General features: G+C 59.1%; 1 protein-coding gene across 5 annotated transcripts in view; it reads right to left on the bottom strand.

Moving 5' to 3' along the window:
- The window catches only part of NLGN4X (neuroligin 4 X-linked), a 151,443-nt gene extending 136,457 nt beyond the window's left edge, over positions 1–14,986 (bottom strand). For 3 of the 5 annotated variants that reach the window (XM_045855957.1, XM_045855961.1, XM_045855960.1), the window contains exon 1: positions 14,623–14,986. The gene's annotated coding sequence lies outside the window, so the exon portion shown is untranslated. Of the gene's footprint in view, positions 1–12,600; positions 12,661–13,973; positions 14,069–14,622 lie in introns of those variants that run through there. The other 2 variants (XM_045855959.1, XM_045855958.1) reach the window with 2 other exon arrangements.
- Positions 14,987–15,282: the final 296 nt, after the last annotated feature.

Here is a 15,282-nt window from a genome sequence, read left to right as displayed (position 1 = left end):
CGCGTTGAAGCTGGAAACAGGGTGAGAAAATTGCAGTGGGTCCCTCTCTCTCTCTCTCTCTCTCTCTCTCTCAGGCATGTGTCAATATGCAAAAACGGGAATTGGGTATTGCAGAAACAGGACATTTGGATGGTGGACTTATCTGGAAGGGTTTCCTCTCAAGCAGGTCTTTTATCCTCCTACCTACCAAAGCCACCTCAGCGCTCGTGCATGTGGGCAGGGCATGCAGGAGTGACACCAGGATGCTGAGCTCTCTGTACAATGCAGACTCCCCAGCGCACCCGCCACCCCCACCCCGCCGGCCCCCGAGGGAGCTGCGGCCACCGGCACACTAGCTACCATGACGCTGTGTCATCAGCCGGCTTGTCCTGTTCTCCTGCGTTCTGTCAGACTCTGGCTCCTTGACCCGTGTCCCCGGAGAGCGAGAGCTGATTTTGAAACGTCTGCTGGAGGGTGGCACCCACGCCCTTCAACCGTGCAAACACAGGACCCCGGCTGTGCCCACGGAGACAGGAGGAAGGCATCCGCAGGTCGGGACTGCACCACGAGTGCCGCGCGGTGCATCCGCACGCTCAGCGAACAGCAACACGGAAGGGAGACGGGGACACGGACAGAAAACGAACGCGAGTCCGCCATCCCGTCTGCACAGGGTCCAGCTCCTCAGAGTGAGTTTTGCTCAGTGTCACCCAGGGTGTTCAAGCGTCCCGGAGATTTCATGACCACGGTGATGTGAAGCAGGGGAAACTGCTGCTTTGGGAGCCTCTGAATAAAAAAAATCACGGGTTCCGCATAATCCCTTTATCCTAAAAACACAACCCAGATGCCTACTCATCACAGAAATTAAAAACGATAATGCGTAATGACCTATTACGAAGGCGTTGGTGAGGAATGTCCCGCCGCATACTTTGGTGCCTGTGGCATTAATCCCCGCTGTCCGAGGTTAATAATGCGTCTCTCCAAACCACATATCCCCCACCCACCCGCCCCGTCACAGAAATCCATCTTGCGGTCACTCACGGGATATGAAAAACTTCTTCTTTTAAGCCCTGGCTGGCGTAGCTCAGTGGATGGAGCGCGGGCTGCGAACCAAAGCGCCGCAGGTTCGATTCCCAGTCAGGGCACGTGTCTGGGGTTGCAGGCCATGACCCCCCGCAACCGCACATGGATGTTTCTCTCTCTCTCTCTTTCTCCCTCCCTTCCCTCTCTAAAAATAAATAAACAAAATCTTTAAAAAAATTTATTTAAAAAAAACTTATTTTGTAGAGGAACCTAATTTTGATGCGTCAAGGCCAACAGCCCAGAAAACACAGCAGTATTTCCAACGCGCCTTCCACGGAATTTTCTGCGCAGGGCCCTGGAGGGGCCCCTGGGCGCTCGGCCTTCCGGGCACGCCGGGACGACGGAAACTGTATTCCGTGCCTTGTACTCGCCGCCGCTGTCCTCCCGTCTACGGCTCTTTTGTGGATTTTCCCCGATCTTAGACAAGCCAGCGGCACGGCGTCCCAAGGAGTGTCCTCTCTCTGCTTTCCTTTCTGTCTCCTCTAAAGCTGTCCTCGAACCCATCAATCTCATCTTCCTTCTCCGTCAAGGGCATGCTGTGGACCGACCCCCCAAAGCCACCGCATCCTGGGTGCAAGGGACAGGATCCATCGGGTCGATGCCTGTTCCAGAGAGGACCTTGGAGAATGGCGGGTGTACTATCTTTGCACGGCGCCAGCTGCCTGGTTTTCTGGGCAGGCCCAGCACAGGTAACACCCCAGAGACGGGGGACCTGCCTCTGTCAAAGCCTCAGTTTATAACAAAGATTGTTAACGGGTGCGGGTGGCACCCCCAGGGCAGCCAGCGACATCACGGGGCGTTTCTGGCCGTCACCTCCAGGCTCCGACACGCTCCTGGCCCCTAGAGGCGTCAGGACCTACGTATTGGTGAGCATCCGCCAGGCACAGGGCCGCCGCCGATGAGGAAAAGAGTCGTCAGCTGGGTATCGGCAGAGCCGAGGTTAGGAAACCACATGTTGCAAGACAGGCGTGTTCCCTGCAAACTACCGGAGCAGAGCAAATAGTAGTTTCGGCATGATCCGGCACAGACCAGCTTGCCAAGTGTCCTGGTGAGGCTTTCTCTAAGACGTCTCAATGATCTTCCACTCACTCCAGTTTAATGGTGTTCCTCTATGTGACAGAAACGTGCATCTGTCGATATACACACACAGACTCACATGTAAAGGGCACACCCTGCTATTTCCAGCAAGATCATCTTTGGAGAGGCGGCTGACTCATCTTGGACTTTGCTTTTCAATTTAAATGTCCAACGTGTATACGGTTTTCACTGACGCAGCCAGCTGCCCGGAGGAAGCGTGACTCCCTTGTGGAAGGAGGAGCTAAACTCGGACACGGAACAGGTCCGTGGCACCTGGGGGCCGGGGTGGGGGGGTGTGGGGTGACATTGGTCCAAGGGACCAGAGGGCCGGTTACGAGACGGAGAGATTGTGGGGGTGACGGTAGCAGTCAGGTCTGTGTGGCTGAGTCCAAAGTTGCTGAGAAAAGAAACGATCACTTTGTAACGAGAGGAAGGTGTATGTATCTCTTTGTAACCGACGAGCACGCCATGCCGCTTCCACGCTTCCACGTATACAAAGTTGCGTGTCGGCGGCCGCATCGCAGGACAGCGGCGGGGTGGCGTGAACCAGCAGTGGCCGCCAGCCATCTGGGTCAGCCACCTGTCCCTGAACCGTCCTCATCTGGGTCACACTTACGTTGGCACAAGAAACCCACACAGCGCGCCCTGGGTGGGTTCGCGGGCTGAGCTCTCGCCTTCATCTCCCTAAACACCCTTGGCAGGGTGGGTTCCAGCAAACGGGCGTAATTTGGGGACCCCCTCTGAGGGGGCCACGGGGCAGCGTTTGCGGGGTGGGTGCGTGCGTGACCAGTGATGATGGGACAGAGGCCGGTGCCCACCTGCTTTCTGTCTGCATCTGCTCAGGACTGGACCATCTGTCGGGTACCAGGTCTCGTGAGAGCAGGAATCCCAGACGGCACCCCCCCCCCGACACACACAGACACCCCTGGCTGCATGCACCAAGCATGCACCGCCGTGAGGCCCAAGCCCCACTCCCCCCCCCGGGGGAGCTGGCACACTCCGACGGCCGCGGGAGCCCCGCCTCTCCCTTCCAAAATAAGCCGAGCGCCCCGTTTTGCTGACTCTGTAACCTACTTTCTCCCGGGGGTGAAAGAAACAGCAGTTTCTCCCAGCAGAGTCCGCGTGGGGAGAAGACACAGTGACCCAAAGCAACGGAACGGGCCCATCGGGTCACAGTCACACGGCCGACGGGGCGCGGTTTCGTGGACGGCTGGTGGGCGACCTCTGACGCGCGGGAGGTCGAAGGTGACCAGCCTGAGGCGTGGCTGACAATGTGAGGTGTGGTGAGGAGGGGGTGCCTGCGTGAAAAAAGTCTGTATGTGTGTTTCAGAGCAACGCACCGCTGTCCCTGGACACAGATTTTTGGGGCTGTCACGAGAAGAGGGTGAGTAATCGATCCCGGAGGCGATGCCCCTGAGCGACGGGTCCCCCACGCTCCTCCCTCCCTCCCTCCATCCGTGTCTGTGTCGTCTGCGTGTGCTTGACATGTTCCACACTCCCAGATGCCGTTAGGCTTCCAGCGTGTACAAAAGCCTTTCTTGAGAGGATGCAAGAAAAGGTTTAAAACCCAGAGCAATATGAAAACCACCCAGGCACATCAGCATGACATTAGCGAAGGTAAAAATGAAGGAGGGAATCCTAGAAGCAGCAAGAGATAAGGGGACAGTACCCTACAAAGGAGTTCCCATCAGGCTGTCAGCTGATTTCTCAAAAGAGACCTTACAGGCAAGAAGGGGCTGGATCTACATCCAAGGACCTACATCCAAGATTGCTCTATCCAGCAAAGCTCTCATTTAGGATGGAAGGGCAGATAAAGTGCTTCTCAGATAAGGTCAAGTTCAAGGAGTTCATCATCACCAAGCCCTTATTTTATGAAATGCTAAAGGGACTTATCTAAGGAAAGAAGATAAAGAAAAAGCATGTATAGTAGAAGGACAGCAAACTCACAATTATGAACAACCACGCCTAAAGCAAAACCAAAAGAAACTAAGTAAACAACTAGAACAGGAACAGAACCACAGAAATGGAGGGCACATGGAGGGTTAGCAGCAGGGGAGTGGGAGGAGGAGAGAGGGGGAAAAGGTACAGAAAATAAGTAGCATAGAATGTAGGTAGAAAATAGATGGGAGAGGGCAAGAATAGTATGGGAAATGTAGAAGCTAAAGAACTTATAAGTATGACACATGGACATGACTAAAGGGGGGGAATGTGGGTAGGAGAGGGGGTACAGGGTGGAGGGGAGTGAAGGGGGAAGATGGGACAACTGTAATAGCACAATCAATAAAGTATATTTTAAAGAAATTTAAAAACATGAAAACTAGACAAAAAAATAAGGAATGGCGCTGTCACGAAGACCACGGAATTTCCACGGAAGGATCTGGAAAGAGGTTATCGGAGCCACGCGGCGGAAATGCTCCCAAGACCGAGAAAGTCACGAGGGACGACTGAGCCACGACCCGCGGAGAGCACTGCTCGCACAAGAGTGATGCTCATGAAGATGCGTCGTGACCCTAAGCGACCTCTGCTGTAACGTCCTGGAAAACGTCATCCTCCAAGCGGCATCCCCGCAGAGAGACACAGAAGTAAGTGTGTCAGGGAGACACAAAGATACGAACGCGGGGATCTCCACACGGTCAGGCCTCGAACCTGCAGAGCGCTGAGCGGGGAGACGGCAAGGAAGCAGGGGCGCCCGGGAAAAGGAGGAACACGGGAAAAGCCCGCGACCCCCCACGGGAACCCAGGAAGGGCGGACACGTCCGAGAACTACCCACCGTCAGAACGTTCCGGCGAACACTGTCCCGGGCAGGGAGACTCCCGAGAACAGGGAAACGCCCGGTCCACATTTGTACCTGCAGCACCCCCTCCACCCGCGCGCCGGTCACGGACACGGAGAACACACGCTCACCCAGAGCAAGGCGCGGATCCTGCCCGTGCGGCTCAGCTGCACAGAGCGCCGTCCCGTGAGCCGAAAGGTTGCTGGTTCGATCCCCGGTCAGGGCGCCCGTCTGGGTCGTGGGTTCGATCCCCGGCCCCGGCGCGGAGGAGAGGCAACCCATCCGTGTTTCTGCCTCACGTCCAGGTTTCTCCTCCCTCTCTTTCTCCCTCCCTTCCCTTCTCTGCGCGACGATAAACAAACCATCTTTGGGAAAAAAATGTTTGTTAAAAAAGGCGGTGAGTGGAAAGAAAGGACATGCACAACCACTTCCTCCAGGAGGAAGACACTGGTTTCCAGGAAAAAGGGATACATCCATCTCAGCCAGCGAGTGTCCTTCTTGCCAACGCCAAAGAGTGGCCCGCAACCCCCGAGCCTGTCGTGTCCGTGGTGGGCGCCGACCCCGTCCACAGAGGTGCCTGCAGAGGTCCCGTCGGCCTCCAGGGGGCACAGCACCGTGGGCTGCGGCGGGGTCTTCCCCCAGGAGCTGCACGCCCCCGAGAGAGACCCCGCCTTGTCCTCCAGCGGCAGAAGAGGCCTCCCCATCGGGGCGGGACGGACACGTGGCCGTACAGGGGTCCCCACGGGTGGGAGCGTCCCCCAGAGGCTCAGAAGAGCTCTCGGAGGATGCACTCCTTGCGTCCCCGCGTGCAGTCACCACATTCCCCCGGCGTGTGGGTGGCGAGTACGGACCCCCGGGGCCGGCCTGGAGATTCGAACCACGCAGCAGCGGACCTGCTTCTGTGACACGCACATCCAGCTCCCTGCCCGTGACCTTGTCTGTCTACCTCCTGTGCCCGTTACACAGTTACACTGTTTCATCGCGCTGCACGAATGTTACATGTATTTCGAGTCGTTTCTGACCTGGATGATGCCTCTGTACACAACTGTAGGCAGTGTTATCATTCACCGTTGTCTGCATGCGATGATAATCACAGGGCTGAACAAAGTGTGTTCGCGGCACGGAGAAAGCCTCCCAATGAATTCTGAAACGGAGCTTCAAAACCAAAGGCCTTCTTCCTCACGCATTACGTAAGTTGGACACGAACGCAGCCCCAGAAACGGGCAGGTCATCAGCATGAAAAGTAGGTAGCGTGCAAGAACAGCGCCGTAATTACGTCTGTTTCGATGAAACGGAGCCCGTGTAGACGCTGAAGGCTCTCTAGCAATCACCGGCCAACCAGACCACTCCGTGGGAGCAGCCACAGGTCATGGTGATGAGCGCCCCTGCCGCCGCCACCGGTGGCCGGGGCTCCAAAGGTCAGCGTCTCCGCACCCCGAAACCTCACTGCAGCTGCACGCTGGGAGTGCGTGACCCCCTTTCTGCAGAACCCACACACCAGCGCCCCAGGACGGGAGACCCTCTGCCATCCACTCTCCCCCCAACCCCCAGGGATCACTCTGGGCGTGGCAAATCCCGGGGTACCCTGCCCTGCACCCCAGCAGTGCGGGTGGCTTTAGAAGGCCAAGCCCCCCCACCCCCGGCAATGAGGGAGACCAGGAAGGGACTAGTGTGCATCTCTCAGCTTTGGTGGCTCAAGCTTCTGGTGTCTACCGGCGTGCATGCTGGGTGTGTTGTCTCCCGGGCTGACGGGGGTGCCGGCAGGTTCGCGGGGAGCAGTCCCCCCCACAGCACGGAGGAGCCCCTGAGCTCGGAGAGGGCGCCCGGCCTCTCTCCCACCAGGCACACAAAAGGGTCACGAGGTCAGGCCTTTCCAAAGAGAGCAGCCGGTTCCTGCCCACACTGGCAGACCGGTACACAGCCACGGCCCACGCCCACGGGCAGGGACGGCCATATGGCATGACGCCTGCCCTACGGATTGCTCCACCGTCGTCCACGCAGGGGACAGGACCTTCTTGGCAAACACCGCTCCCACGACGGGGAGGCTCCCCCGCTCACCCCAGCACACACACACACACACGCGCCCTCCATGCCATGCCGCGGTGGGCGAAGGTGTTCGCCTTCCCAGGAGGGGGCGCTGCAGGGGCACCCCCACGCCCGCCGTTTTTGCAGGGCAGCTGGGTTTGGCGACACCATGGGGAGGAGTAAGAACAGCAGAGGCAGACGCGCATGGATCCCGCTCACAGCTGGACTTTTTTTTTTCCCTGCGCTGCTGGGGCGCGCAGCCCAGGCTGAGAAGAGCGTTTCACGCGAGAAATCGGTTTGCCTGGTCGGGTGCGTGTCGGTGTGCACACAGACGCCAGGGCCGGTGTCGGGACGCACCTCGGCGTTGGAAGGCGTGGGGTGCACCCCTGAGTGACGCACAGGGGACGGGGAACAGGGACATTGTATCTCCTCCAGGGGCGCCCGTCTTTCTGGTTCTCCGCCCACCCCCTTCAGGGAGGGGCGCTTATGGGTAAGGCATGGGGAACAATCATTGGATCGCCGCAGGTTCTGGTCCCCAGCCCCGCCCGCGCCACGTTCCTGAGATGCGAGCTCTTCGACCCACGCTGGCTCCCCGTCCACGTCTCCGCCACGGCCCGGACCCACGCACGCCGTGCGCGGCGCTGGGATACGAAAAGCAGAAAAGAACCCCGTCTGCACGCCCCAGCCCAGCTAGAAGAACGGAACCAAAGGCAGCACCCACACCGGCACTTCGAGGTGCTCCTCAGCAGAGCCCAGCGCCCTTTCACGGACCTCGGCTCCTCGCCTCCAGAAAGATCCCAAACCCCTTCCACCGCTGCACCTGGAAGCACGCCACTTTTCTCTTGAATGCAGAAAACCAAGAGGCAACAGTGCACACTCCAAAGGGGTGTCTTTTGCAAAATGTGTGTCTTCTCCCATCACTCCAAAAAAAAAAAAAACACACACAAAAAACCCACCACCACAACAAATCCATAAGCAAGCAAAAACAGAAATGGAACCTGACCCTAGATGATCAGGGTGATACCTGCAGATATTTAAAATAGTCCAATTCACAGAATAAATGAGTGTGATGGCGGTTACCCGGGGGCAGGGGGCCAGAATGGGAAGTAATGAGAGATAGGAACCCTGGACTATCAAGTTTCAATTAAGGAGGACGAGAAGTTGCAGAGATGTCCTTCCAACATCACTCCTAGGCTCAACAACTCTGTCCCGGGATGCTTAAAAATATGTTAGGAGGTATCAGCCCTGGCTGGTGGGGCTCAGTGGACTGAGCACTGGCCTGTGAACCAAAGCGTGGCCGGTTCGATTCCCAGTCAGGGCACATGCCTGGGTTGTGGGCCAGGTCCCCAGCGGGGGCGCCCGAGAGGCTACAACATATTGATGTTTCCCTTCCTCCCTTTCTCCCTCCTTTCCCCTCTCTAGAAATAAATAAAATCTTTTAAAATAATGCGTTAAGAGGCTAGATCATCTGTCAAGCGCTCTTACGACAACGACCCGGATAAAAACATACATTCCGGACGATGGCTTCACAACCCTGGGCGCCCTCATCCAATCAGGGCTCACTAGCCCCTGGAAACCACGGGTACGATCACCAACACCCATACCCTGAACCGCGTGGGTCTGATTCTGGGATAGAGAACCAGCCCTCCGGGACGATGACAAGGCACCGTTTCCGCAACACACTTTTAAACAAAGCCAGCCCGCACAAAGCGCTGGGTTGTTTCCCACGTTGCCAAAGAGCTGCTGCGGACACGGTGTCACGGTGTGAGCACCGTGCGGACAGAACGGTTCCTCTCCTGGAGACGGACTCCAAGGAGGCCGGAAGGGCTGCTTCTTCCTCATTTCTGAGGGTCCCTGTTGAAGGGGACCTCCTGCTGGGCCCCTGTTGGGTCCCTGATGAAGGACCCAACAACGACACATCCGTGCACCTAAGAAGAATGTCCAACCCAACCTCATTTCCTCCCTTGTACTGGGAACCTCAACTCCCCATAGATTTCGTTTTTGTTGGGGTTGGGTCGGGTGGGGTCCTTCATCAGGGGGAAGGCAGGTGGGTGGGGACAAGACCAGAGGAGAGGACCCGTCTTGCAAGTGACCGGCCCGTTCCCACAGGCCGGTGGCTCTCTGTCCAGCGTCTCACAAACACCTGGGACAGGTGAACTCAACACCGAACACCTGAAGGTTGACATCGGCGCCGCGGTTGGCCTTCTCTTTCCTGCCGCCCGGCGCCTTCCCTTCACGTGCTGATGGGATGAGTTTTTAATCCACATTCTGATTAGTGAAACCACCACCGACAGAAATCCTTCTCCTGGTTTTGCATTCAAAGTCACAGATGCCCGAGGTCTGGGCGGTGCCGCCTTTTCTTCCCCCCCCTTCAGGGCCTGCCCCCCCCAAAAGGAGGCGGGGCTTCCCGTCCTGCAGGATTCACTGGGCAGAGAACAGTGGCGGCTTTGAAAAGGCCCAGTGGGGGTTGTTTAGAGAAAGATGGCAAAACCGGAAAATATTCAGGGCGCGACTGGCCCGTGGGTGATCACACTGGGCGACGTGACCTCCCTGGCCCCCCCCACCAGTCCCCACAGGCTCGCTCTCTCTCTCTCTCTCTCTCCCCCAGAATGGAGCAGGGCTGAGCAGTTCATTTCAGACCGGTCGCTGCGGAGGTTAACACACCCGTCCCTGCTACACAGAAGGCATCGCCCATCTCAAGAGAAGATGAAGTCTCTCTTCTGAAAAGATAGTTTCCAGAAAGAAAGAGAAAAGAAGGAGAGAAGAGAAGAGAAGGAAAAGAAAAAGAAAAAGAAGAAAAAGAAAAAGGAGAAGGAGGAACGAAACGACGGCAACTGATTTAAACGAAACCCTGACCATACTTTTTTCCCCTCCTTATAGAAAAAAATAAGGCCTGGCTTCCCCCAGACTTCCACATGCCTGCCATCGGCTGTCACCAGCTCCGGAACTTCAGCACGTTCGAACCAGATCGGCGTGGGAAGGCAGGCAAGCGCTCATAATATTGTCACATCGGTTTCCAACGTGCTGCTTCATTGCAACAAAATAAACTCCATCAGCAAGTGCCACGACGAAACGACGAAACGTGCGATAATCAAGGTTTCAGGCGGAGGTGCGCCAAGCCAAGAGCACCCCACCCAAGGGGCGGAGTGGGGCCACCTGACCTCACTCGGGGTTCTGGCGTGTTCGAGGCACAAAAGCACCAGATTCGGAAGAGTTCCAGAAGAGACTCCCCCACCCCCCACCCCCGCCCACCACTCTGAGAGCAATGTAAAACTAACACGCCCTCAGTAACCACTACCGCCACCCAGCAGAGAACAGTTCACTTCCCACCAGTGACAACCCAGCAAATAAAGTTACAAGGCCAAGTTCAGAAATTTAAAAAAAAAAAAGTACTTAAGTCTACATTCCAAGCCAAAAAAAAAAAAAAAGAAGTAATACACAACTAAACAAACTTCGATCGTGCTCAAGGGTATTTATTCACTCGTCAGGGTCACGGCAAGGACCACCCCCATTCATCTGCCTGACGCAGCACGTGGCCACCCTAGCAGGAATCTTTTCCAGGCTTAGATTCGGGTCGCAATCCGCTGGACGGCTGTTGCTGTCCGGGACCCACGTATGCTCACCCTGATTTCGTTTGGGAAACGAGACACCGCGAAGGAGAAGGAACCACTCCTCCCCCCAAGAACGACACGTCCGTGCACCCAAGAAGAACGTCGTCGTGAAATCCCCGCTGCTCGAAACCCTCCCGTTTCTGAGACACGGAAATAAGAATTATTCTCACGGGGCAGGCGTGCCGGGATGGGAAACCGATGGGGAGATTTTCCACCCCCTCGGGGTGGCCGGGATCATGGCCTGGAATATCCAGGGAGACGCCCTCGGCACTGGCCACAGAGACAGGTGCGTGCGTACAGGGTGGGCCGGCGCGGGGGCTGCAGGTGTTGGTGTGGAAAACAATATGGTAATGAATGAATAAATAAATCACAATGCGAGAGTCAGCTCTGTTGTTTCTCGGGCTCACGGCTGTACAGCCACTTTCACCCACCCGGGCGGATATGCATTCCCCGACGTTTACTTGGGCCATAGAATACTGAGCTTGTAACCTGAAAAAAAATATATATCTATACACCTATTTATATACACAGGCAGAGGCCTTGGCGGAATTCTTCTGTTCTTCCTTTGGGGACAGATTTTAAATACGAGGATTTTTTTTTTTTTTCTGGAGTTAAGGCGTGCTGGCGTGCACGGGCCATCAGCCCACCGGCCCACCCCCAGCCTCCCGCCCTCTCCACACAGAGACCCATCTCCTGACCCTTAGGAGGGTGGCTCTGCACTTCTGCCCACAGGCAGCGAAAGGCATGGAATCATTCTCCACTCCCCAGGCCCGCCCACGCCAAAAATCTCGGAAAACGGCGCGGAGAAAGGGCAGGCTCAGAGACCCTGTCTCCCGGCTCCGCACCGCGTTCTCCTTAACGCGAAGCATCTCCCCGGAAACCAGGCAGCTCTCTGAGCAGCTGACGTCTCTTTGTCGTGATTGAAAGTCAGGGGTTTGGTTTTTTTTTTTTTTTTTTTGCGCGCTGGCGGGTCCTATTTTGCAGCTGAAGAAGGTGCCTGCCCAAAAATGTCTCAGGCGTGCTCCTGTCCGCTGCCTGCACCACGCCTGCCCACCCTGGAGATTCTGCTTCCTCGGGGTGCCTAGGTCTCCCCAAACTTTTTTTTTCTTTTCTCCCTCTTTTTTCCACCCTTTGGGGTCCCCTCCAATCACCGTGAGGGCTCATCCGAAGGAGGAAGCTGGCTCGCGCCCCCTCCCGTTAGAAAACAGTCGAATGCAACGCGCTCTGGGTGGTGAACCCCCTTCAAAAACGCAAACTATATGAGACCATGAACCAGCACACCCCCCCACAACTGACCAAATTTTTTTTTAAAAATCACATCACATCAAAAGAAGAATCCATACTACCACCTTGTGGATTCTACTCGCAAAAACAGCACCTGCTTATTAGTTCGGTGGCCCCCGCACCCACCGACCGGCACCCCCAATTTAAGCCGCATCCAAAGGACACCTGGGGGATCAGCCGTCGCCGCGCGCCCCAGACTCGCGCAGGCACCGGGATTCGGGCATTACGCGCGCGCCCCGCGCCGGCGGCCAGCTGCAAGCCAGGGCGCATGGCGGGGCCACCCCACCGCCGCCCGCTGGACACCCCACCCCCCGTACCCCCTCCGTCGCCGGTCCCGAAATAGCCGCCGCGTGGCTCCAAAAATAAAGCAAGCCCTCACCCGCGGGTCGGTTTTAGAAGAAGGAGTCGGAGAAAAGGAAACCGGTAACCAAAAAAAAAAAAAGAAGAAGAAGAAGAAGAAAGGGGTGGGGGGGAGGCACCAGGAAAGGGGCCGGCTAGATGCACAGCACGTCCTCCCGGGCCCTCGCCCTCCAGGCGGCACATCCGTTCCCACGGCGGTCCCGGCCAGGCCCCGGGGCGGCGGGGGCCGGAGGGACCCCCGGCGGCCGCCCCCCGCCGCCCCGGGAAGAAAGGGCGCTGTGTCTAGCGGCGAGCAGGCGCCGGCATGGAGCTCCGGGGCCCAGGACCGCGCGCCGCACGGGGCCCCAAGCCGGAGGCGCGACCCCCCCGGGGGTCGGCTCGCGACCCCCGCGGGAGGGAAGCCGCCTTACCACTTCTCTGCGGGGCGCAGCAGCCGGGGCAGGTCGGGGGCGAGAGCGCAGAGGCCGGGGGTGTCCAGGAGAGTGGAGAGCGAGTGCGCGCGGCGAGGCGGCCCGCGTCCCGGCGAGCGGAGGGGGAGGAAACCGCCGCGGGGCGCGGGCGCGGGCACAGGCGGGGACCTCGGCCCCTCCTCCCGCCGCCGGCCCCGGACCCCCGCATGCTCTGCCCGGCGGCACCTCCCACTCCACCCGCACCCCACTCGCGCTTCCGCAGGTCAGGCCGCGCGAGCGCGGGCGCAGGTCGGTGGGGGGGGGGCGGGGGGGCGCCGCCGCAGCCTTGGGGAGAGGGCGGGACTCAAGTTCACTTGGTTTGGCCCGGGGGGGGGGCTCACAGCCCCTCGCCCACCCCCACGGCCGCCCCCCGGCCCGCAGGCTGCGGCTGCGGGCTTGGCTGCTTCTCGCTCTCGGGTCTTCCCGCTGGAATAAGCGGCGGCCGAGACCAGCCGCGCAGAAAGGCGGGGGTCGGGGGGTCGAGGATGCCATCGGCCCGGGAGATCGTGAGCGAGGGCGGGGGGCGGGGGGGAACCTTAGAAGCGCGGGACAGCACACAGCTTAGGGGTGGGACGTATCTGTTCCGTTGCCCGAGGTCCTGGCGCTGGCCCACAGACCGGCACTGACCACCCAGCCCCCAGCCCCCGCCACGAGCAGGCGACCGGCCGGTGGTGCGGTCCGCAGGCTCTGCTCGCGGGCCCCGGGGCCCTCTGTGGGCGCCAGCGGGGGCCCCCCGCATCCCCCGAGAAGCCGGGCTCGCCCGCAGCCGGCAACTTTGTCGTCGCCCAGAAACGCGGGCAGGTCGCGACGGGGCTGCGTGCCCGCTGCACAGCGCCAGGCCAGACCCCACCGCTTCCAAAAAAGGAAAAACCACTACCCCCCCACCCCCGCGCCTTCTGCCGCCGGCCTCTCTCTCCCCCAACCCACACGCACGAGGAAAGAGGGGCGGGCAGCCGGCTCCCCAGCTTTGCAGGACCAGCACTGAGCCACCGAGATGTCGCCCCCTCCCCCGCTCCGGGCCCCGGGGTCTCGAGCTTGCCCGGGTCCCCAGCAAACCCCGGCCAGGTCCCTCATCCATCACGTGCGTAACGCCGTGTCGCGCACAAGCCCTCCTCTGGTCCCAGGCACCAGAGAAAGGGGGGCTGGTGTGTGTGTGGGGGGGAGGGGGGATCGCTTGATGCCCCCCCCCACCCGGGCCAAGCCCGTTTTCCTGGTTCCTCTGTGGTTAACCCCCCAAAAAGCACCCCGGGAGGCAGGAGCCGTCAGCTGCCTTCCAGCAGGAGGGGGAGCCCCCGGCTGCTCCCAGTTTCGGGAAGTCGTCCTGCCTGGCCCACCTGCGGCCCGGGTTTGCGGGGACCCGGCGCCCGCTCCGAGCCTCCGGCACACTGCGGCTGTGTCTGTGTGTGTGTGCGCGCCGTCCTCCGCCCGGCACACTCTTCTGTTTATTTGTATGGAGGGCAGCGCTCCTCGGTAAACACCTCACACACGGCGGCCCGGGGGCCTCGCGGACAGCCGATTGCAGCAAAAGGCCGCCCAGCCGCGGCCGTCCCCGATCTTATTTTCTTTAAGTCCACACACACAAACAAACAAGACAACCCTGGAACATGTCCGTGGACATGGGCAGCAGCCTGCCCAGACACGCTGTCTGTCCGTCTACGTAGGTCCACACTCCCTCCCACACCTAAAAAAATGCAGCGACAGATGGGGGAACATGCTGTCCAAATTTTCAGAAGAAGAAAAGGGGCACACGAAAAAAAAAAAAAAGAAGAAAAAAATGTCTGATGAATTCAAGCGCAAACGTTTGCAGAGAGATGGGTCGCCGTTGGCCGGGCAGCGAGCGCATTCGAGTCCCAATGTTTCAAAGGCTTCCGAAAATAAATAAATAAATAAATAAATAAATAAATAAATAAATAAATAAATAAATAAATGTATGCATCACCCGGAGACACACATGTGGGGGAAAAAAAAAAAAACGGCACCTACCTTAGCCGCGGAGAAGCTGCGTCGGCGGACTGTTCCTTTTACGCACCCGGATCTTCCTCGGAGACCCTACCAGGTGCGAGCGAGCGAGCGGGGAGGATGGATTCCGTTCCAGCTCCTCGGCTTTCTCCCACCCCCAGCTCGGCTCGCGTCTCCGAAGGAATGCGAGGACCACCCCCCACCCCCGACCCGCGCCCGGGACACGGCCCTGGGGCAGGCAATCCGCGGTCGGGGTCGCCCGTGGCCGTGGGGGTCGGCGATGGCAAGCAGCCCCGTGGTGGGAAGAGCAAGGGCAGCGCGCGGTCTGAATGAGACCTCTGTGCCGGAGACGCGCAGGCCGGGCGGCGAGCAGAGGCGAGATGGCCTCCGCGCTCCCCCTGCGCTATTGGACCAAACTGAATGAAATTCAGGGAGCGAGCAGCCAATAGCCGCCCGCAGCCGGCCCTGCGCTCCCCGAGCCGCCGCCGCCGGCCCCGGGAAAGAGCAGCTAATCCCGGCGCAAACCGGCCGGAGCCCGGAGGTCCTCCCGCCGCCCGGGTGGCGGCACAGGTGAGCGTCACGCGGGGGGGCCCCCCAGGCAGGGGGGGCGCGCAGGCCAGCCTGCTCCGGCGGCGGCTCTGCGCCCTGCGCTCTGCACCAAGCGCCGCGCAAGAGTTGCAAACC

Source organism: Phyllostomus hastatus, unplaced genomic scaffold, assembly GCF_019186645.2.
Source record: "Phyllostomus hastatus isolate PE091 unplaced genomic scaffold, TTU_PhHast_1.1 phas_scaffold_12, whole genome shotgun sequence".
NCBI classification, from domain to species: Eukaryota; Metazoa; Chordata; class Mammalia; order Chiroptera; family Phyllostomidae; genus Phyllostomus; species Phyllostomus hastatus.
Note: the sequence above shows the minus strand (reverse complement) of the source record. Positions and strands in the feature narration are given on the sequence as shown.